This window comes from Pinus tabuliformis, chromosome 8 (genome assembly GCF_031772625.1).
Source record: "Pinus tabuliformis cultivar Carrire ecotype Pingquan chromosome 8, CPIR1, whole genome shotgun sequence".
NCBI classification, from domain to species: Eukaryota; Viridiplantae; Streptophyta; class Pinopsida; order Pinales; family Pinaceae; genus Pinus; species Pinus tabuliformis.
In genome coordinates, this window is record NC_142294.1 from 1,764,150,870 (window position 1) to 1,764,173,162 (window position 22,293).

The window sequence follows — 22,293 nt, forward strand, 5'->3', positions numbered from 1 at the left end:
TTTGAGGATATGCCGCTTGCGCACATTTATCGAAGAAATCTATGCACAACCTTAATTGATTTCCTTTATAAACTTTGAACCTTAGGAGAACCTTTTATTTTTTAATCTTCATAATGTATTTGGCTGGAAAAGTGTCCACCTATGCACTCTATTGGACACTTTTAATGTCTTCTGGATTGTACTTGTAGGTGTACGATTTTTCAGTGTTAACAGAGACCATGGATATGAAACCCAATATTTTGATGGGGAGGTATGAATTAGGGCACCTTCTGGGGCAAGGGACGTTCACCAAGGCCTACTACACCAAGAACCTGAAGACAGGCGAGGGTGTTGCCTTTAAAGTCATGGATAAAAGAAACATAGTCAAGGTCGGCATGATCGAGTTGATTAAATGGAAAATCTCGGTTATGAGACTAGTTCAGCACCCCAATGTTGTTCGTCTCTACGAAATCATGGTGAGAAAATCCAAGATTTACTTCGTCATGGAGTATGTGAAGGGTGGCGAGCTCTTCAATTGGGTTGTGGAAAATGGGAAACTAAAGGAAGAGGAAGCGAGGAAGTATTTTCAGCAACTAATTAGCGTGGTGGATTTCTGCCACAGCTTGGGTGTGTATCACTAGAATTTGAATTCGGAGAACCAGTTATTAGACAAAAATGGCGATATGAAGGTCACCGACTTCGACCTCAGCGCGTTGCTTGAGCACTTTAGACAATACGACCTTCTCCACATGGTGTGTGGCACACTGACGTACGTTTCACCAGAGGTGATTACCAAGAAGGGCTATGATGGAGCCAAGGCCGACATCTGGTCCCGCAAGGTTATTCTGCTCGTGCTCCGAGAGGCTACCTACCATTCCAAGATGCGAATGTGATGGTGACGTATAAGAAGATCTACAAGGGGGATTTCAAGTGCCCGCCTTATTTTTCCTCTGAAGTTCGGCATCTGGTTCTCTGGATGCTCGACCCTAACCCTCAAATAAGGATCGCCATTCCATAGCTTATGGAGGTTTCTTGGTTATGTCGGGGCTTCAAGCGTCTATAAGCCGACAAAAATGTTGATGTCGGCCAACTGGAAGATATTGACTCGGCCTTCCCTGCCCCCAAGTCGGCCTACCTAAATGCCTTCGACATAATTTACCTCTCGCCAAGGTTCAATCTCTCTGGTCTATTCAAGGATGACGTGGTGAAGCAGGAGGAGGAGTCGAGGTTCACTTCGACTCAACCGTCGTCGAGCATAATGTCCAAGCTAGAGGAGATTGCTAGTCTTTTCCGGTTCAATTTCAAGAAGTCGAAGGATTGTAAGGTGAAGTTGCAGGGATCGGAGTAGGGGCAGAGTTGTCACCCTATGAAAAGAGAGTTCCAGTTGTGGAAACTTTTTTTTTAAACTCTAGCTACGGTGACCCATTTTTAACTCTAGCCGAAACCCCTTTGTATTTCCAACTCTAGCTATGTTTCCCCATTCCCCTTTAAAATATCTTAAAATAATTCATAAAACATACTGAAGGCCTTTTAAAAGGCTGGGACCTGCAAACCTTTATCGCTATCACCCCATTTTCCTTTGGAATACATATCCACTCATCTCCCTTTTCCTTTTCTGATTGCGATATCGCATATCGCAAAGTTTCCTGCCTATCACAATAAAGTTCTTCCCCTGTCGATTGCGATATCGCAAATTCTCCACTAATATCACATATCGCAAATTCCTCATCGATTGTCATATCTAAGTCCCTTCTCTGCCTGCCAATTGCGATAAGGTCCTCTTCGTCGATCACGATAAATCCTCCCCCTGCTGATTGTGATATCGCAATTGGGGATCGCACAAAACATAACTCCCTCCTTCGTTGAACTCCCTTTCGACATGCTATTGGAATGGACCCGAAAGGTTATGTATTATGGTTTTGGGAAATTTTAGGTCTGGCATATAGGGAAATCACCATAAAATCAGTGTTAAAGCTCCTTTCTGATGGCGATATACGAGTCTTGGTTCCGGATGCGATATTTTATGTGTGTCATGCTTTATTGAAGTTTTGCGTCTGGGCAATCGGCAAGCAGTATGAAATATGGTAAAAGGCCATCTCCTGTATTGCAATTGTGATACGAACAGGCCTAGATCAACGACCCAGATTGAATCGGCCCGGATCAACGAACATTAAAACGTCTATTTTGTTTCCTCTTAGTGGGACGGCGAGGGTATTTTTCAGCGTATATCCAATAGCACGTTCATCAAACAAAATGCAGAGTAAATGAAGGTATGGGGACTTAGGAAGACTTAATGCCTCAACGTGGAGCTCCACTCAATCATAAATGAAAAGGATTTCCCAGACAAACTCTATTGTTGCCCTGTGACAAGAAAACCTAGTCGATCGCTACCAATTATAGAGAGTGGAGAATTCAAGCAGTTAAGACGAAAGAAACAGGAACCGACTGAGTAGCAGGAGAAGCATGCTAAGGCAAAGACGTGGCCGGATCAGAGGAAATCTTAGAAATGGCAGAGGGATACTTCCTCCATCATATTTATGTTTTCCCTTTTTCTATCATTATGTAATTTTTGTTTGTTTTCAAGAAAGGAATCAAATCCTTGGAAATCATTTTGGGGTAGTAGAGTTATCACAGGCCGAGACAACTAGTCAATTAGACAGCTAGCCCTGGCTAAGATATTTTGTAAATGTTGATTCAAAGTCCCCCTTCTCTGTATAAATAAGGGGGAGAAACACTTAATACAGGTTCCATAATTTTTCACCCATAGTGGTCCAAATTCTTTGGTTCCATTTGGTTCTAATGGATTTTTCATAAGGGACTCGTAGGATGCATGACTGAATGTAATGGACTTGTTATTTGGATCCTTCAAGTATTAATGAAACTCCCTGGTGATTCCAATCACGACAATGCGCAATATGTATCCTCTTTTGTTTATCACTTCATGTATGTATTTATCCCTTTGAAATAGTGCAATCAAGCTATTGGTTCTCTCTGATTCATGGATTTATCTATGCTGCTAAATAAGCGAACAGTCCCTGCATTTAAGACATAGTTACTTCTGTTAGTCTGTAACCTGCAATACCTGTGTACAAGACATATTTACTTATGTTATTTGATTAACCTGTAGTACTTGTGTGAACCCATATTTACTCATGTTGTTTGGCGATAAAGGTACCCATGATATATCTGGCATGAAACGTAAATCAGCGCTTCGTTGTTTGTACCATTCCACCTCCTCCCTCTGCCATATTTCTGCTAGAACATTGTTGCTTAGGATTTTGTTTGTTTACAACCCTACGCATCTATTTCCCTCCTTTCCCTCCTCCTCTCCACCTTTACTACAACTTCAATATTAAGCTGCTCATTGTTGTTTTTCGGCCACCAGAACCAGGCATTTCTCTTTGATTTTGGCTCGATTTCCCCCGTGAACATTTGGACCCATGTATTGGCTTGATTTTACCTTCCTGAAGGCTGATTGAACCAAGTCCCTTTTTATTCTCTTTTTAAAATTTCGTGACAATTGGAGTGCAGCAGAAAGCCCCCATTGATAATCTTCCATGCACTCCTCTATTTAATATGTCTTAAGCACTGGTCTACAATCAACCCAGAAACTGTCTCTAGGAAGCTTTCTACATCTCCCGAAGCACTCGTGCTATGGGTGCCAGAAAAAGCTACAACAGGCAGAAAGGGAATTTGCCTATTGATGCCGATATTTTTGAAGTCATTCTGTCGCTCTTCGTAGTAGAGCTTCATAAGATCAGTGGGGATTCGCGGGAATACAGTAAGTTCTATAGTCAAGATCTAAAGCCTGGGCTCTAAGACATCATCTAGACATGGGATGGCAACAATCAATAAATATATATTCACTGTATATACTTCATGATGTTTTTTCAGTTTAATTGTATTTTTGAGTTAAATGATTGGTTGAATCTACAACCTGCTATATGTTGATTGTAAATATAATATTGACATAATTGATAGGATTGAGATGGAGTTCTATTGTCTTTTCGTTGTCAATATATTTGTGGCAGGATTAGTAGGATTTAGATGGTGGTTGATGTAGTAATCTTCTTCAAAAACCCTAAGAAGAAGGATCTCAAATCCAATTGTAATTACAATTCTTGTATCAGCCTTACCACTTGCTCCTGATAAAATTGAGATTCAATAAATTTGTGATATTTTGGATATGTTTTATATTATGTAGAATAAAGAACAAGCATGGAGAAAAACAGGAGGTCTCGAACAACGAGGGGGAAGCCATAACAGAGGAGCAGAGCAACGAAGGATGGGGTTTGGATAATAATGGAAACCAGAAAGAGCACCAATGATCAACTGGGAGAAAGCAGAGGTTCATGGGGGATTCAGGGAGATGTAGGATAAATGAAGCTTTCTACATACATAGGCCCTAAAAAAGGGAGATAAATCCAAAAGCTGAAGGAGCCCACAAAAGATAAAGAATCTAGCTGAAAATGATGTAGAATCGAGATAGAACTGCAGCGTAAAAGCACCAAAAAATTGAACCACTGAGAGAAGGTCCCACTATGAGGAATTACGTGCAAAGGTGAGAGGAGCCTAGAGCTATCGAGATGGAAAAGAATGATGAGAGTCTCTAGCATGAGATGCTCCATGAAATTTGCTCCGTCCCATGGCTGCCTCGCTATAAATGGTTTGAAACACTTCCTGCTCCCTGAGGCCTCGTTTTCTCTCCATTTACTTGCATGATGGGCTTGTATTCAATCCCCATGCATCCTCAAATGTGTATGCCATTACATCATCTTACCTTCTCGATTTTGGGCATCCTCCAGGTCTGTGTCGGAGTTGCAGACATTAAGTTTCCTATTTTGTTTTGTCCTGTGTGGCAATGAGGTGGCCATGCAGGCAGCCACGTAGAGGAGAACTGCTTCTTTTTGTTATGTTGTGGTACCATTGTCTTATGGTTGATATGGTATTGCAGATGAGAACCACTGTGGTGAAAATATTATTATTATTATCCAATTTTAAGGTCACTACCAAGCTAGACACCAAATTGGTGTATGAGACCCCTTTGTTTGTGGGATAAGGGACCCACCTCCGCGATTGAGGACTAAGGCTATGAAGGTATACATATTCTCCCCCCTCTGGTTTTGAACTTGTGACCTCTTAGGAGGAAACTCATGATCTTAACCTTCAGGCCCACTCAAGCTAAACTTCTATGGGAGAAAGTTAAAACAAAAATTTCAAGACTATTCATTTGAAATTCAATCCCTAACTTACATAGTGTATACCTCTAAAATTGTAGTGAACTTGAATCTAAAATTTTTAGTAGATGTATCTCAAGATCTCTTCTCAATTTCTTAAAAATTTCATGATTTGTAGTGTGAAAGAACAAAAAAAAATAACAAAAATTCCAAGATCATTTGTTTGAAATTGATTGTAGGACCATTCATAAACCCTATCTTCGGTAAAGTAAATCTCCTATAAAATAGTGAATCAAAATTTGAAATTTTACCAAATGTACTTTATGATCTCTTCTGAATTTTACGATGACTCATTTGAAGTAGAAAAACCATATCTTCATATAACTACAATCCACTTTGACGGTTAAACCTTCTTTTATAATGAACATTGTACAAGACAAGATGCAATCGACTTTGATGGTTAAACCGTCTTTTACAATGAACATACAAGATGCAATCGACTTTGATGGTTAAACCGTCTTTTACAATGAACATACAAGATGCAATCCACTTTGACGGTTAAACCTTCTTTTACAATGAACATTGTACAAGACAAGATGACATGATGATAAGACTAGGTTTTGTGGTGTATATATAAGAGTCAAAAGATATAATGAAACATTCTTTTACAATGAACACTATACAAGACAAGATGAGATGATGCTAAGACTAGGTTTTGTTGTGTATATATTCGAGTCAAAAGATATAATGAAAGATTCTCGCTTGCATAACAATATAATATTAACAATGAAATAACTCAATCTCTAGAGCATAATAAGGGGTTTTAGGGTTAAGATAGCTCTAATAACTAAAAAAATGATTGAAAAGTGTTATTTGTGAAATGATGATGACAAATATAATATAGAGTGAAATTTAAATTTGTTATCAAAGTTTTGTTTGAAAGGTAGTAAAATTGTCATAATTTATTTATCCATTAATAATTAGGATAGTTATTATTGCTTGTTGTATATGAATATGTATTTACTCATCACTACTATTCAAGAAGAACTACATCAATTGATAATTATTACTTGTTGTATAATAATGTGTGTTTACTCATCATTATTATTCAAAAAAAACTACATCAATAGAAATAAAATTTTGGTAGTTAGTAAAAGAACAAAAATTTACTTTTTCTAAATACCTTAGCTCATATTCTTACATCAAATAAAATAAACCCTTAATAAATAAAAAAATATTAAATCTTATTTAAAATCCAAAAAATAATTTCCCAAATACATATCCCTGATATTAAGACTTAATTAAAGATTAAATCAGTAATCAATTATATTGATAAAATAACTAATATAACAATATGAAGTACTCTCAAATACACAAACACACCTCATTGTGATAAAGACAAACATTACAGTAAGACGGTACAATATCACATGACCGATCCTATTATTTTAATACCAAAATGAAAATATAAAAGAAAAACTGACAATGACATAACATCTAATATAACATGAGAGTGACGGTTGCTGTCGTCATTTTCCAATTTAGGTATGCCAATGAGTAGGCCCCACTCAACGTGAGTAGACAGGCTTCCAATGAGAAAATGACAACATGTTTGCGTGGGCTCCACCACGCCTTTATGACGATGATAACGACCCATCTCCCAAAATATTGGGTGTAGACACGCAATCTGATTCGCTTGGCATTATTGATGTCTATAGAATTTTCTCTTCATTCAATTCCTTGTTAATAGACAAAAGTAAACATTAACAGTTACATTTTGTAATCATTGCATGGTAATGTTTGTTGCTTTATTGGTTTTATTCCATTCCTTCATTGTAAGTATTTATTACGGTGAAATCACTTTGTTATTCGGTATATTGCACTTATTTTTGAAGTAAACCATCATAACATCACTCTTAACTTTTAACCTCAATGCTTTATGGTTAAAAGGGAATTTTGTTTTCTTACCTATATAATGTTTTGTAAGTTCAATGGTTTTTTCCTTTAAAGTTCATGTAATTTAAAAGAAATAAACTACGTTAGTGTTTTATTTTTATTTTTAATAGTTGAATTACTTATTAAAGTTCAATCACTTGAATTGTTATAAAATGAATTGCTTTTATTATGGTGATGTAATAGTCTTTTATCCCATGAGAAAGTTGTATCTAGTTTATTAAAAAAAACAAAAAAACAAAAATTTTATGTAATTTTTTAATAAAAAATACTGAAAGTTACGTGATGATTCGGTAAATATTGTTAGGCTAGGAAGTAATTCCACTAAAAATAGAACATGAATATATACATGGAGAGGGAGACTATTGGATTTCATCTCCCAATTCTCTTTATTTTCCTATTTACAATATTTACATGGATTTACCTAATCCCAAAGATTAGGTGTCAACAATTCCCCTTTACTCTGAAGGGATGTTGGTGAATCCAATCATCATTCTGAATCTTTCAAACTTTTCTCTTCCAAGTGCTTTGGTGAAGATGTCTGTGATTTGCTTATTTGTGGAACAATGGCATAGATGGATTGTCTTAGCCTCAACATAAAGTTGAATTAGATGGTATTTTGTATTGATGTGCTTCGTTCGATCATGGAAATTTGGGTTCTTGGCCAACTTTATTGCATAAGTGTTGTCAATCAAGAGAGGAGTTGAATGCACTTGCTTCTCTTGCAAATCTTCCAGAATTTTCCCAAGCCACACAATTTCCTTTGTTGCTTCAACTGTTGTAACATATTCTTCCTCAGTTGTGGAATCTGCGGGAACTGATTGTTTGCATGACCTCCAGGAGACAACTCCTGATCTAGGACTCATAACATAACCTAAATTAGATACCCTTGTTTCTTGATCTCCATCGAACTTTGAATCAGAGTATCCAATCAAGCTGAAGTCGCCCACCTGTGTATACTTAAGTCCAAAGTCTTGAGTTCCCTTCAAGTACTTTAGAACTCTTTTTGCAGCAGACCAATGACCCTCACAAGACTTTTGCATAAACCTGGAGAGGATTCCAATAGAAAATGAAATGTTTGGTCTAGTAGTAGTCAGGTAGTTGAGACTTCCTACGAGTTGTCTATACTTCGTTGCATCCTCAAATTCTTTTCCTTCAGTGGATGTGAGCTTTAAGTTTTGTTCCATTGGAGTAGTCAAAGGATTGCACTCAGCCATGCAAAACCTGTTCAACAAATCTCCAATGTACTTCTTCTGAGAGAGGAATATAAACTTCAGACGTTGAGTTACTTCAATACCAAGATAGTAGTGAACATAGCCTAAATCTGTCATTTGAAAACCTTTCCTCAATTCCTTCTTTATGGATGCAATGTAGCTCTCATTGTTCCATGTCATCAAAAGATCATCTACATACACCACAAGATATACAATTGTTTTGCCAACTTTCTTGACAAACAAAGTTGCATCATCAAGATCATAATGTTTGAAGTTGAGTTTCAGAAGATGCTCAGTTAACTTCTCGTACCAGGCTCGCGGTGCTTGCTTGAGGCCATACAAGGATTTTACAAGCTTGCATACTTTATGTTCCCAACCCTTCACAACAAATCCTTCTATTTGGGACATAAAAACATTCTCTTTCAGATCTCCATTCATGAAAACTGTTTTTACATACATTTGATGGACTTTCCAACCGTTTTGTGTTGCAACGTAAAGAGTGTCCGGATGGTAGCCCTTTTTGATATGGGGGAAAAAGTCTCCTCATAATCGATCCCTTCCTTCTGTGCAAAACATTTTGTGACAAGCCTGGATTTATTCTTGTTAAGTGAGCCATCTTCTTTATACTTTTTCTTGAAGACCCACTTGCAGCCTATTGGTTTGGTTCCCAATGGTGGATCAACCAACTTCCAAGTGCCATTCTTTATCAAGGCATCATATTCTTTCTGTATTGCTTCTTTCCATTCATCATGAGAAGCGACTTCTTTGAAGAAAGTTGGTTCATAATTTGTAGACAATTTCAGTTCACAATCACAAGAAACATCCATATCAACAACTGAATAAAAAATGTCTACATCACCTCCATTTTGTCTGGTTGTGCTTCTTGTTCATGTCTTTCCAACCTCATCAAGACGAACACTTTCAAGTGTCTTTGTCATCCATTTTGGAGTACCTTTCTGAGATGGCCCAGGTTGCTCAGTTGACTGAGTTGGGGTCGAATCAAGATTTCGTCTCCCAATTCTGTCAATCACATCACTCAAAGTGTCATCGGTGGTTGGAGCTTCATGTGGGGGAGAGAGTGTTTCAGAAGAAGATTCCACATATTGATCTAGTATAGGAATCCCCCCTTCAAGATGTAGAATCTCAATATCAAACTCTTGAAAATATTTTGCAAGTCTGAATCTATCCAATCGATCAAGTTGCCGCTCAACAAAATTGTTAGCCTTGGAAGATTCAAGAAAGATCACATCTCTAGATATTATAAACTTCTTATTGACTTCATCATAGAGAAGATATGCTTTGGAGGCATTTGAGTACACACTTATGACTCTTCGCACCGAGTTTGTTTCTTTGTTCCTTAGGTATCAAGGCATAACAGGTCGAACCAAAAACCCTGAGATTCCTCACCAAAGGAATGTGGCCATACCACATTTCATAGGGAGTCTTGTTTTTGATAAAATTAGTTGGACACCTATTCTATATATACATAACACATAGAAATGCATCAGCCCAAAACATTAGTTTAGCATTTTTGAAAAACATCATGGAACATACCATATTTAAGATCATCTTGTTCATTCTTTCGGCTACTCCGTTCTGTTGGGGATTACAAGGCACAATTGTTTGATGTTTGATCCCATGCTGGTGAAGATAGTTTTCAAATTCATTTGAAGTGTATTCTTTTCCATTATCAGTGCGAATAGAGGCAATATGAGATTTGCATCATTTTTAATCCACGCATTAAAGTTCCTGAATGTTTCAAAAGCTTCAGATTTGTTCTTTAATAAATAAACCCAACACATTATGGTGTAGTCATCAATAAATGTCATCATATATTTATTACCATTTGCAGAAGGAACAAGCATTGGGCCACATAAATATGAATAAATGTGTTCAAGTTTTCTATGTGATCTAGAATGAGAATCATGAAAAGACTGTTTGTTGTACTTTCCTAAGATACAGGCATCACATTTCTTAAGTTTCCTAGGAACTGTAGGCAAACCAGTAACACTATTTTTCTTCAACAAAAGAAGGTTCTCATAGTTCAAGTGTCCAAATCTAGCATGCCATAAAAGACTTGATGGAAATGTACCTTCATCATAGTGAGAATTGTATGAGAAGTTTTGTGCACGAGCAGAGGTTCCTTGCAACTTCAAAAGACTTTCTTCTTCTATCCCAGTCATGACAAGTGAGTGATCTGATGCTTTTCTGACCTCAAATTTGCCATCAAATATGTGAATGGAGTGTCCTTGCTGGCAAATGTGAACTAAAGACAACAAGTTTCTCCTCAGCTCTAGGAGGTATAGAACATCATGTAGAAGAAAGTCTGGAAGACCAGGCAGTTTGAGCTTGATGGTACCAAGCCCTGATGGCTTGAGTTTTGAATTGTCTGCAAAGTATACTACTCCATCAACATTATCAGTGAATTGTTCGAAGAAATATCTCCTAAAATTCATGTGGCAAGTTGCTCTTGAATCAAAAAACCAATCATCTTTCCATGAAGCATTGAATAAGTCTTCAGTTACTCCAATGTTGCAATGTGCCACAACATAATGAGCGGACTCGGGTGTTTTACCTTTCCCTTCATTTTTTTCCTACTCAATTTGGTCCCAAGGAAACTTACAAGTGGAAGAATCATGTCCATATCTATTACATCATATGAAATGAAGATCAAACTTTTCTCCTTAGAATTGTTTGCCCCCCTACCTCTAAAATTCTTCCTTCCTCTTCATCTTCGGCCACCTCTTCCTCTAGAAGAATCTTGTGCATGATTCTTCTCCTTTTGTGCAATACATACAACTTATTTAGTAGACTGAGGAGTTGTCTTCTTCCCAAAAGCCTTCTCTCTCTCAGCAAACTTTTGTTGAAAATAACAAGAAGAAATGTTAAAAATAAAATCCAAAAATTCCAATTTAATTTGTCCTTGAATTAAATTATGAATTAAAATTTTAATTCTTTTCTCATAGCAACTTGTAATAGTTAACTAAGTTAAATTGACTTAGTTAACTTAGGAATTTAGAGTTGGAAGCCTTTTGGAAGTCATGTATATGTTCTCCCTAAGTTTTAGGGGTCCAGTATGAGTTAATAGTGAGTTGTAATTAGATAACTCAGTTTACTGCGTTAAGTTAAGTTAAATTAGTTCCAAACTATTTGTGGAACTAATAGAGAGTTAATAGTCAGTTGGTGCACTAATGCATTCACTATTGCTACTCCAGTTAACTGAAGATTCCCTCATAATAAACTCATGCGTGTCAATTCTGAGAAAGACCCAGTTGAGACTAGGGTGTAGGGACAGTGTACTATCAGTTGTATGCTTTACTGATTTGTAAATATCATGCATGCAATAAGAGAAGGACCTAATTTTGGATTGCGCAGTTATGAATGAAGAATTTCCCTTTAAATGCGGTCTAATTCTCTCAGGAATAGTGCAAAGAATTAGAAGCTTTGAGGCTTGGAAATTTGGCTAAGTATTGGCCAAAGGAAGTCATCAGGTGGAGGATATGAAATACTTGTGCAGGTTGAGCTCAAGGTTGAGTAGAGCATAATGTATTTATCCAAATTCTTTGACCAAGGGCACAAGGAAATAGGGTCTTGGAGAGGCAGAAGAGGATAAGGTTTGGCTTGAGCTTGCTTGTGAGCAATGAGATTGATCATACTGAGTGCTTGGATTGTTCTTGTGAAAAAAAGCATTGTATTATCATCTTGGATTTCTGATTTAATGCAATACATATAGTGGGAGTTTTGAGCAGTGGATTTCCATGGATACTTATCATGTTGTGTGCCATTGATGTTCTTCCTCTTGTCGATTATTGTTTTGCTCGATCTTTATGTGCTTCCATTGTAAATAGTAGAAGTATATTCTTGTCTCTTGTTTTAGTAGATTACATGAGCTTGTGAATCTACAGGATATTCTACATGGTATTAGAGCTGAGAACAATATAATAGAGGAGATTTCAATGTTTTGAGTTTTGCGTTACAGGTGAAATTAGAATTTGCAATACATACTTCATGATCGACAAATGGCATTCTACGGTTTGTGGCTCGAGTATGCCTTAGATGGCAACTTGAATTATATAACCTAGAAGGACAGGATGGAGGCTGTGGTGGAGGAAAATGGCCTGAAGGAATTCATTGATCAAGACATTCCTAAGCCACTAGCATCGGATGCTCAGAATCTGGTCGAATGGAAGAAGTGTGTGGCAAAGGCGAGGTGGATAATCCTTGAGGGAGTTCGAGACCACATTGTCTCGAGTCTCCATGGGAAGGAAAATCCACATGCTATGTGGAAAGCATTGAAGGACCTTTTCCAGAATAGCAGTGACCAAAGGAAGTTGGCACTGAAAGATAAACTTCGAAAAATCAAGATGGAGGCAGGCGACTCAATTCCAAATTACTTTACCAAGTTCACTTAATGTCGTGATGAACTTGGAAGTGTTGGAATCATGGTTTCCGAGGATGATATGGTGAGTCTTTCTCCTCTAGGAATCCAAAAGAGTTGGCATAGTTATCAAGACTATGTCAATGGTCGGGAGAAGCTACCAGATTGGGAACGAATGTGGTCAGATTTGGTGCAGGAGGAGATCAGGAGGAACACTAAAGATGGGACCTCTTCAAAGGAAGTGGAAGAGTATTTTTCCTTAGTGAGTAAGGCAAAGAAGGCCAAGGGAAATAAGTCCCAAGGCGAGGAGGAAAGAAAGAAGATGGACTTGACAAAAGTCAAGTGTTTTCATTGTCACGAGCACAGGAAATATGCCAAGAACTAGCCACAGAAGAAAGCAAGAAAGAAGGAGTCGACAGTGGCAGCAACAGGTGAAGCTCTAGCTTCACAATTCGAACTTGATTTCACTCTAATTGCATGCATGGCCAACACTTTCATGGGAGGCGTGTGGTATCTTGACAACAGTGCCTCATTCCAAATTATGGGGAATATATATCTCTTTAGTGATTTTGAGGAGAAAGACCTCAAGCATAGCATATAGTTTGGAGATGACGAGAGGTCTAGAGCTACCGAGATCGGTACGGTTATCTTTCAGAGGGAGTTTGGCTCCCCTCTCAAGATCACAGATGTGATGTATGTTCTAGGACTAAAGAAGAATATTGTTTCAGTCGCAGTATTGGAAGACCGTGGCTATGATGTGGTTTTTAGTAAGTGAAAGGTTTTCCTTAGACACATCACCACGGGATAGGTGAAATAGATTGTTGCACGTGTCAAGAACTTGTATGCTCTTGAGGTTCAAGATGCATGCAAAGCCTTGAGGAGCAAAACAAAGGTTAATGACTTGGTGGTTGAGAGGGAGAGTAAATTACCTCTCAACATGCAGCCCTAGAAGAAGCATTCTCAGAAGCAGCTTCAGGAAGTTGTGGAGCAACCACAACTATAGAAGCTGAGAGGAGACTGAGTGGAGGCATCCACTCATGCAAAAACCTCCAGTAGGGGGGAATTTTGAGCCAAGTGGGTAGAGGGATCACATGCAGCCATATCTCCAGGTGTGAGGTGGGGTGATGTGAAGTGATAGTCCCAAGAGGGGTGAAATTGGGTAGGGTCCATTGAGAGGTTTTATCTCATGGATTGTACCTTGCTACATGAGCCCAAAGTACATAGTAGCGGGAGGAATCAGTGGTGATTGATGCGGTCATAGATCAGAGTGACAGAAGCTAGAACAGTCAGATACTAAAGAGCACAAATAAGCATTGACAATAGTGAATAAAGGTAGAGTCAACAAAAGCGCAGAGTTTTTAGTCGACAGAGGCAATAACAGTCAGAGACTTTGATGACAGATGCATCATACTGATTCAAGTTGGATGTTTTTTTTGTTTCTGGATTTTTTGTAGCAACAACACTAGAGAGAAGTGTTGCATGAAAAAATTCCAAAGGTTCAGGTTCATGATCGAGTTTAATTCCTTTTTTGTTGAGAGGGAGTGTTGAAAATAGAAACAAGAAATGTTAAAAATAGAATCCAAGAATTCCAATTTAATTTGTCCTGAATTAAATTGTGAATTAAAATTGTAATTCTTTTCTCATAGCAACTTGTAATAGTCAATTAAGTTGACTTTTTTAACTTAGGAATTTCGAGTTGGAAGTCTTTTGGAAGTCATGTATATGTTCTCCCTATGTTTTAGGGGTCCAATATGAGTTAATAGTGAGTTGTAATTAGATAACTCAGTTTACTGAGTTAAGTTTAGTTAAATTAGTTCCAAATTGTTTGTGGAACTAATAGAGAGTTAACAGTCAGTTGGTGCACTAATTCATTCACTAGTGCTACTTCAGTTAATTGAAGATTCCCTCATCAGAAACTCATGCATGTTGATTCTGAGAAAGACCCAATTGAGACTAGAGTGTAGGGACAGTGTACTATCAGTTCAATGATTTACTGAGTTGTAAATATCATGCATGCAATCAGAGAAGGAGCTAATTTTAGATTGCGCAGTTATGGATGAGGAATTTCCCTTTAAATATAGGCTAATTCTCTCAGGAATATTGCAAAGAATTATAAGCTTGGAGGCTTGGAAATGTGGCTAAGTATTGGCCAAAGGAAGTCATCAAGTGGAGGATAGGAAATACTTGTGCAAGTTAAGCTCAAGGTTGAGTAGAGCATATTGTATTCATCCAAATTATTTGACCAAGGGTGCAAGGAAATAGGGGCTTGGAGAGCAGCAGAAGAGGCTAAGGTTTGGCTTGAGCTTGCTTGTGAGTAGTGAGATTGATCATACTGAGTGTTGAGATTGTTCTTGTGAGAACAAGCATTGTATTTTCATCTTGGATTTCTGATTTAATGCAATACAGATAGTGGGGGTTTTGAGCAGTGGCTTTCACCAGATACTTATTGTGTTATGTGTCATTGATGTTCTTCCTCTTTTCGATTATTGTTTTTCTCTATATTTATGTGCTTCCGCTGTAAATAGTAGAAGTATATTCTTGTCTCTTTTTTTAGTAGATTACATGAGCTTGTGAATTTATAGGATTTTCTACAACCTTCTCAAGGAATTAAAAGGTAATCTCCTTAAGGTTTCCACTTTCTTGCTATGACTCAAGATAATGTGAATAGGTGGGATACAATGCCTTGACATAAGCTATGAGAGGAATATCTCTCTCAACACCAATGGATTTTATATCATGCATAAATGATCTTACTTATGATGCTAAGGCAAGAGAGTCATCATTTTTCAATTCCAGATTGTACAACTTAATCATCAATTGAATAAATTCATGTTGAGAGTGTGAGTCATATAGTTATTTCAACTTCTTTAAAGCTTCAAAGGCATTTGAAAATGGCGAAATATGTCGACTCACCTCTTCATTTACTGACATTGCAATCAAGGCATAGGCCTTGCTATTCTTGTTTTCCTAAATGGAAAGCTCCTTATCTGAAGTGGGCTTTTTAGGTGCATTGTCTCCTTCACAAACCCCTTTCCACAACTCATTGAAAATGAGGGTGTGTTTTATCTTCCGAAACCTTTCACGGTAGTTCTCTTTGCCAGTGAGAACTACTCCCACTGTAGATATGAGTGAATGCATTATCAAAGAAAAAAGGTTATGTGCTTTTTATTTCCAAAATAATTGCAATTGTACTTTCTGCCTTCTTACAAAAACTAATTTAAAAAACTTCACTACTAACTTCACTCTTCACTATAAAAAGTTCATATACCATATGGTAATTTCATATATAAAGGAGAGAAACAAATTTCTTATATGCCATATATTGCTATTAAAAAGTTCAACAAATTCCATATGCCCTCACATAACATTTTATATATATGAACTTTTATGTTATGACCCCTTTAAATAAAAAACTCCATTTAGTCTTCATCAAGGCATAAAAGGTTTCATATAACACACACAAATAATTTTTTTTAATATAGTTTCCAATTACACCATACACCCACCATACTAATATATAATATGAATAGTGCATCCAACTCATCCAACACATTCAACCAACATGTGATATGAACATACTAGTCAACATGACCACTACACCACGTTACGCTCATGGTCTTCAATTTATATTAACCTTCAGTTGCTGGTATACCATACTCAATTCAACATAGGAGTAACAATTGGTTGAGTCCTCTACATATAGTGCGTCGAATCTATCTGCATTCCTCCGGTAAAATTTTCCACTCCATATCTACGTTTCTCATTATGTAGAAATGAAATACTGTTGTAAGAATGAGTGCCTCAAAGCTCGTGAAAAATTACCTGTAGCTGCGGGTCTGTAACCACGACAGAGAGCAATGAAACTCCAAAATTGAAAAGGGCTCGAATTTGGAAACCGTTGCCAATGTGCAGAGAGAGTGTTGGCTTGTTGGGGCTTGACCCAGGTTCAGAGGTGATTTAGCCAAACAAATCCCGGTACTACTGGCCCTTTTGGCAACAGTCCGTGAAGCGCGGACTGAGGTCTCACCCGAAGTAGTATGGGAGGGCGCTAGAACTAGGTTTCCTCACCCTAAAGATGTCTGATGAGTTCAAGTAGTCCGTGGTTCGACCCTCCGCGCACTTACCCGTACCTTGCAGCCTGAGATGCTGCCTTCGCGCATCCCTACTCGGGGGCCGAACATTTTTATTACCCAAGTCTTTACTAGTATCCCACTGTTAGTTGATTAAATTAGCTTATTTGTATGCGTTAAGTTATACTTAGAGATATAAACCATTCATACATGTGCACGCAGTAAATAAACAATATATTTTTGATTTACATTAACCATGCATTAATCCAAGAACAGATACACGAATTGGTAACAAAACCTTTGTTTATTAATCTCTTCTTCAGTTACAGACTCAACTTCGCTCTACGCACTCAGCTGCAGGGGTCTGCGCACTCAGCTGCAGACTACTAGGCCTCTGCACACTCAGCTGCAGAGCCTTCTCCTACTCTATGACCCAAGACACACTTAGACACTTAGACTCTTGCTCTTCGCTTCTACTTCCTTCATTTTTTTTTCTTTTACACTTAGAGCCTCGCTCTATTTATACAATCCCATGGTCTGTGGACCATGGGTAGGCCGACATTACATTACAAGACTAGGGCAGACAACCCTGTGACTCTATCATACATTTCGCGCTCCACGCCCATAATTTGTGGAGTCTTTACAATAATATTGGGTCAAAACTTGGGCTTTGAGCCCCAAAACATGCCTCGGGGGGATTCCATGCCCAATAGGCCCCCAACACAAACATCGTGACTCGCCCTCAAGTCACTCGGTCAGCACGGTGATCTTGGCGTGGAGTCCCTCCAACTGTTCTCGAACTGTGCTGAGATCCGCAACGCACTGAGCTGCTGCTTGTTGTATCTGCTGCATCCGTTATTTTGAGACCTTCGTGCCTAAATTGTTTCCATACATGTGTACCAGTATCTGCTGCATATGTTTATAGTCCCGTGCCTTTGTTTTGCTCCTCAGAGCACGAAGACTGTGCCTCTGTCGGCTAGTCAGATAGTCGGCCCACCCGTGTAGGGCTTCAAGCGGCTTCCATTCACTTTGCTTGGGAAGGGTTCTCTGTTTAGGTTGACTAGCTAGAACATGCCTCCATCTGTGACCTTCTTAACCACGTATGGTCCCAGCCAATGCATTCTGAATTTTCCCAGAAATTTTTCAAACTTACTGTCGTACAACAACACTAAGTCATTTTCCTTGAAGGTACACAACTTGATATGGCGGTCGTGCTAGGCCTTTTCATGCTGCTTTTGTACCTGCTGATGAAATCCAGCCAAGAACTGTTCCTCCTCAATTTCTTCCAATTGCACGAGCCTTTCCTCTAGAGCTTTGCGGTCCATCATCCCTATGAGCACTACTATGCGCAGACTAGTTACGATATATTCCATTGGCATGACAACTTCCATGCCATAAACTAACCAGAAAGGTGTTTGTCCAATCAGTTTCTTACACGTTGTCCTGTAAGCCCATAGCACTGCAGGTACACACATGTCCCAATCGCTTCATTGCGCATTGCACACTTTGGTCAGTGCAGTCTCCAGTATTTTGTTGAATGCTTCTACAGTCCCATTGGCTTGTGGGTGATAAGGTGTAATTTTCTGATGATACACCTAGAACTCTTCTGTGAGTGCGTTGATGGTTTCGTTCAGGAAATGTGTTCTGCGATCACTCATTAAGATTTTCGGATAGCCAAATCGGGTCAACACGTTTTCAAACAAAAACTTCGCATCCATAGCAGCCGTGCAGTCTTTGACTAGCTGCGCTTCCTCCCATCGTGTCAGGTACTCCGTCGTGGTGATGATGTAGCACACGCCCGTTTTTCCTTGAGGTTTGATAGGTCCCACGAAGTCAATTTCCCATTTCTCGAACAATTGTAGTGTGATTTGTGGATTCAACAGCATCTTGTCCCTCCGCCATGGTTTTCCGGTCCTTTGACATATATCACAGGCCTTATAGTGTGCTTTTGAATCCTGGTGAAGGATTGGCCACCACAACCCTGCGCGAAGAATCTTTTGTGCAGTCACTCGTCCTGCATAGTGTCCTCCTGCAGTGCCCCCATGTGCTTCTGCGAGGATCTGACTTCGTTCAAATTCATGTACGTATCTTCGCAATATCTCATCATTTCCCATTTTGTATAGGTGCCCCGCGATGACAGAAAAATCCACCGCACGCACCACCAATTCTTTCTTATGTTGGACGGAGTATTCCTTCGGCGCAATCCCTATTGTTAGAAAGTGGATTATATCTTCGAAGTGCCCGTCCGTGGCGCGCACCACAAAGAGATGTGCGTCAGGTAATCCTTCCTCTAAACTACTAGGTTCCTCGCCCATCTCAATATGCGACAAGTGATCCGGTCCCGCGTTCAGGCATCCAAGTTTGAGCACGACCTCAAAGTTATATTCTTGGAACTGTTATCACCCCAAGAAACTCACCTAGGTTGCATATCGGTGATGCTCGGGAACATTACAAATTCAACAAAATAGTTGGATAAATGGTGGATGAATGAAACAAATGTTGCATATTCAAGCCAGATAACCACTTCTACTATGATTGACCCTAGACATGGGTGAAAACCCCCAGACTACAAGGCTTTTAACCACCAATTACTCACAGTTTGAGGATAAGGTGATAATGGAGAAAACTGACCACACCAGCAGATGCACAGGACCCTGTGATGGCCGGCTGCAACCAGTTAGGAGGTCTGTAAATCTATTATCTAATACCCAGACAGGATGACAGCTCTCTGGTATTAGAAAAACAGAAACTTGCATGCACATTCAATGATACAGCTAAATCCTAACACAGAGGTGGGATGATAGCCCCTCTAATGCTAAACATTAACAGAACATGAATCAATGCAAACAGGCACAGCCTGGAACAAGAAAGAGAAGTGGAAAGTGAGCAATTAACAGCAAAAGAAGCTTGTATTAGCTGGAAATGAAGACCAGATGCTGCAGGTTACAAGGTAGTTACAATCTCCAGAAGTTGAACCTTACAGCAAGGTAACTTTCATCTAACACTCATCAACCTCACTACATCTCTTTTTTCAGTATATATGGTGTCTCATTACACAATCTCTCTGTTAGCTATGCGTGGAGGAGCCCATAAATGGTCACCAACCACATTTACATTCAGGAATGGGCCTCTGATACCAATCTGGCTATGCTGTAAATGGATTTGACCCCTCTGTTGCTCTGCAGTCCTCCTTTGAGCAAGTGGCGTGAAAGACCAATGGAACCATAACCATTGAATGCATTGATCTGATAAATGGTGTCCTGCTTCCTCCTCAGCCATACTGCTGATTAAATGCAGCTGCTGAATCATTGAACGGCTCAGTCATGACTGTTTGGCTTTAAAACAGTGAAACGCTGCCACACTACTCATTCCCACCATCACTGTTTCATCTTTGGCTTTAAAACGTGTCCGTCAATCATTGATCTGTGCTCAAGAAATCGAATGGTTGAGGTGAATATTGGAAGCCCTTTCCTGACTGTCCTTTAAGTCCCGATAGAACGGCTATTTTGGAAACGTACAGAGGACGCGTGGCATAGTTCTATTGCATCGGGCTCGCTTGTACGAAAACCACTTGCTGAGCAAAAGCGGTCCGATAAGGTTGGCGGTTTCCTTTATATTTGAAAACACATACAACTGCTGCAAGACATGGGAAATTTGCTTTGGCAGACTTAAAAACATATATATTTTACTTCCCGGACCCCATCGGGTCCAGGCTTCATCGCTATTGACATCCTCCAAGGCTTCCTTTATATTTCCTTATATTTCGTTATATAACGAAAATGCGCCCAAAATCATTGAAAAGGCCTTAGTGCGGACCTGAAAATTTATGAGAAATCATTCATAATGCCATTGGGTCCAAACCCTCGTCGCTATCGGCACCCACCAGGCCTCCTTTGTATTTTCTTTATACAAAGAAAATACATAAAAAACAACGAAAAAGCGACGGGCGCGGATTTGAAATATTATGCAATGGAGTGCTGTATTGCCGTCAGGTCCGGCCCATCGCATCGCAACATAACTCATGGTAAAGGCCTCGCCCCTTTGTAATTGTCGATAGCGATACGCCGATAGCGATATCGGCGATCACAAATCGCAAAACATAAAAGCCCCGATTTCTTTGATATTGCCGATGCGATAATACTGTGGACCCCAACATCTATCAAAAGGGATTAATACTGCCGTCGGGTCCGGCCCATTGGCGATCGCTCATATATATACGAAAGGCCATTCTCCATTGGAAACGCCGATAGCGATATCGGCGATCGCTCATCGCACAATAATAAAGCCCCTTTGGTAAACCTCCATTGCGATACGCTGATAGCGATATCGGCGATCGCTCATCGGCGATGTATCATGTCGCTGCCACTGCCTCCCCCCACTTGCGATATGCCGACGCGATCTGGACCGTTGATCGGCCAGATCCAACGGCTAAGATTAATGCGGATCCTTAAGCCTGCGCTTTTGATTTTTACATGGTTTTTGGGGTATTTCCGCCTCCCGATAGTGTATTTCCGCCCTCCCAAGGGCTTTCCCCTTGCAATTTTTTTATTGGTGGAAAGCTTTTAGCCATAATTTGAGGATTTCAACAGCAACCATGGATCCTTTGGCACCATTATAAGTGTAATTGCAGCCTTTGAGAGTGTTTGAATCCATTTTTTATTCTTTTGCACAGCAAAGCTAACAGGAACAATAAGAGCCACCTACATATGCGCCCCCCCAACATAGGCTTATTGACCAAGTACTTTAGCGTGGAATAGTCTGTATACATCTTGAAATGTCCTCCTAGCAAATAGTGCCGGTATTTTTGGAGTGCGTACACCATCGCCAACCCCTCGCACTCGGTTGTGGAATAGTTCTTCTTGGCTTTGGACAATCTACGACTTCTTCTCCGCCCTCTTGTGTGAGCACTGCTCCCAGCGTGATACACGACGCATCAACATGGACATGAAACTCCACATCCCATTTTGGGAAGACCAGGATTGGAGTGGAGGCCAACTTCCCCTTTAGGACATCCAGGCTCTTCATGCAATCATCATTCCAGCAGAATGTGACATCTTTTTTCAATAGTTTCTCCATCGGCGCGGTGATTTGGGCATAGCTTTTTATGAACTTCCTGTAGTACCCTGTGTGTCCCAAGGTAGCACGCAGCTGTTTAACACTTTGTGGTGCTTCCAAATTTAGAATCACTACAATCTTCGCAGGGTCCACCATCAGTCCCTGTTTGCAGACCACATGTCCCAACAAGTTTCCAAAGGGAAGGAGGAATGTGCACTTCTTGAGGTTCAGCGCAACCTGGTGTTGTTGGAAAGTATCCAACATCAAGAATAAGCTTGCTACGTGGTGCTTAACCAATCTGAAGACAGTCCAGTCATCTAGATAGACCTCCAGGAACTTGTGGATGTAGTCTTTGAATGTGGCAACAACAATGCACGAAAGTATGGCTGACGTGTTCTTCAATCCAAACAGCATAATGGTGTATTGAAAGCAGCCCCATTTCGTTGCGAAGGTCATCTTGCTCCTAT

The 22,293-nt window shown here is 39.5% G+C and overlaps 1 pseudogene; it reads left to right on the plus strand.

Annotated features, from left to right (window-relative positions):
- The first annotated feature begins 218 nt into the window (after positions 1-218).
- The window catches only part of LOC149243190 (CBL-interacting serine/threonine-protein kinase 20-like), a 31,664-nt pseudogene continuing 9,589 nt past the window's right edge, over positions 219-22,293 (plus strand).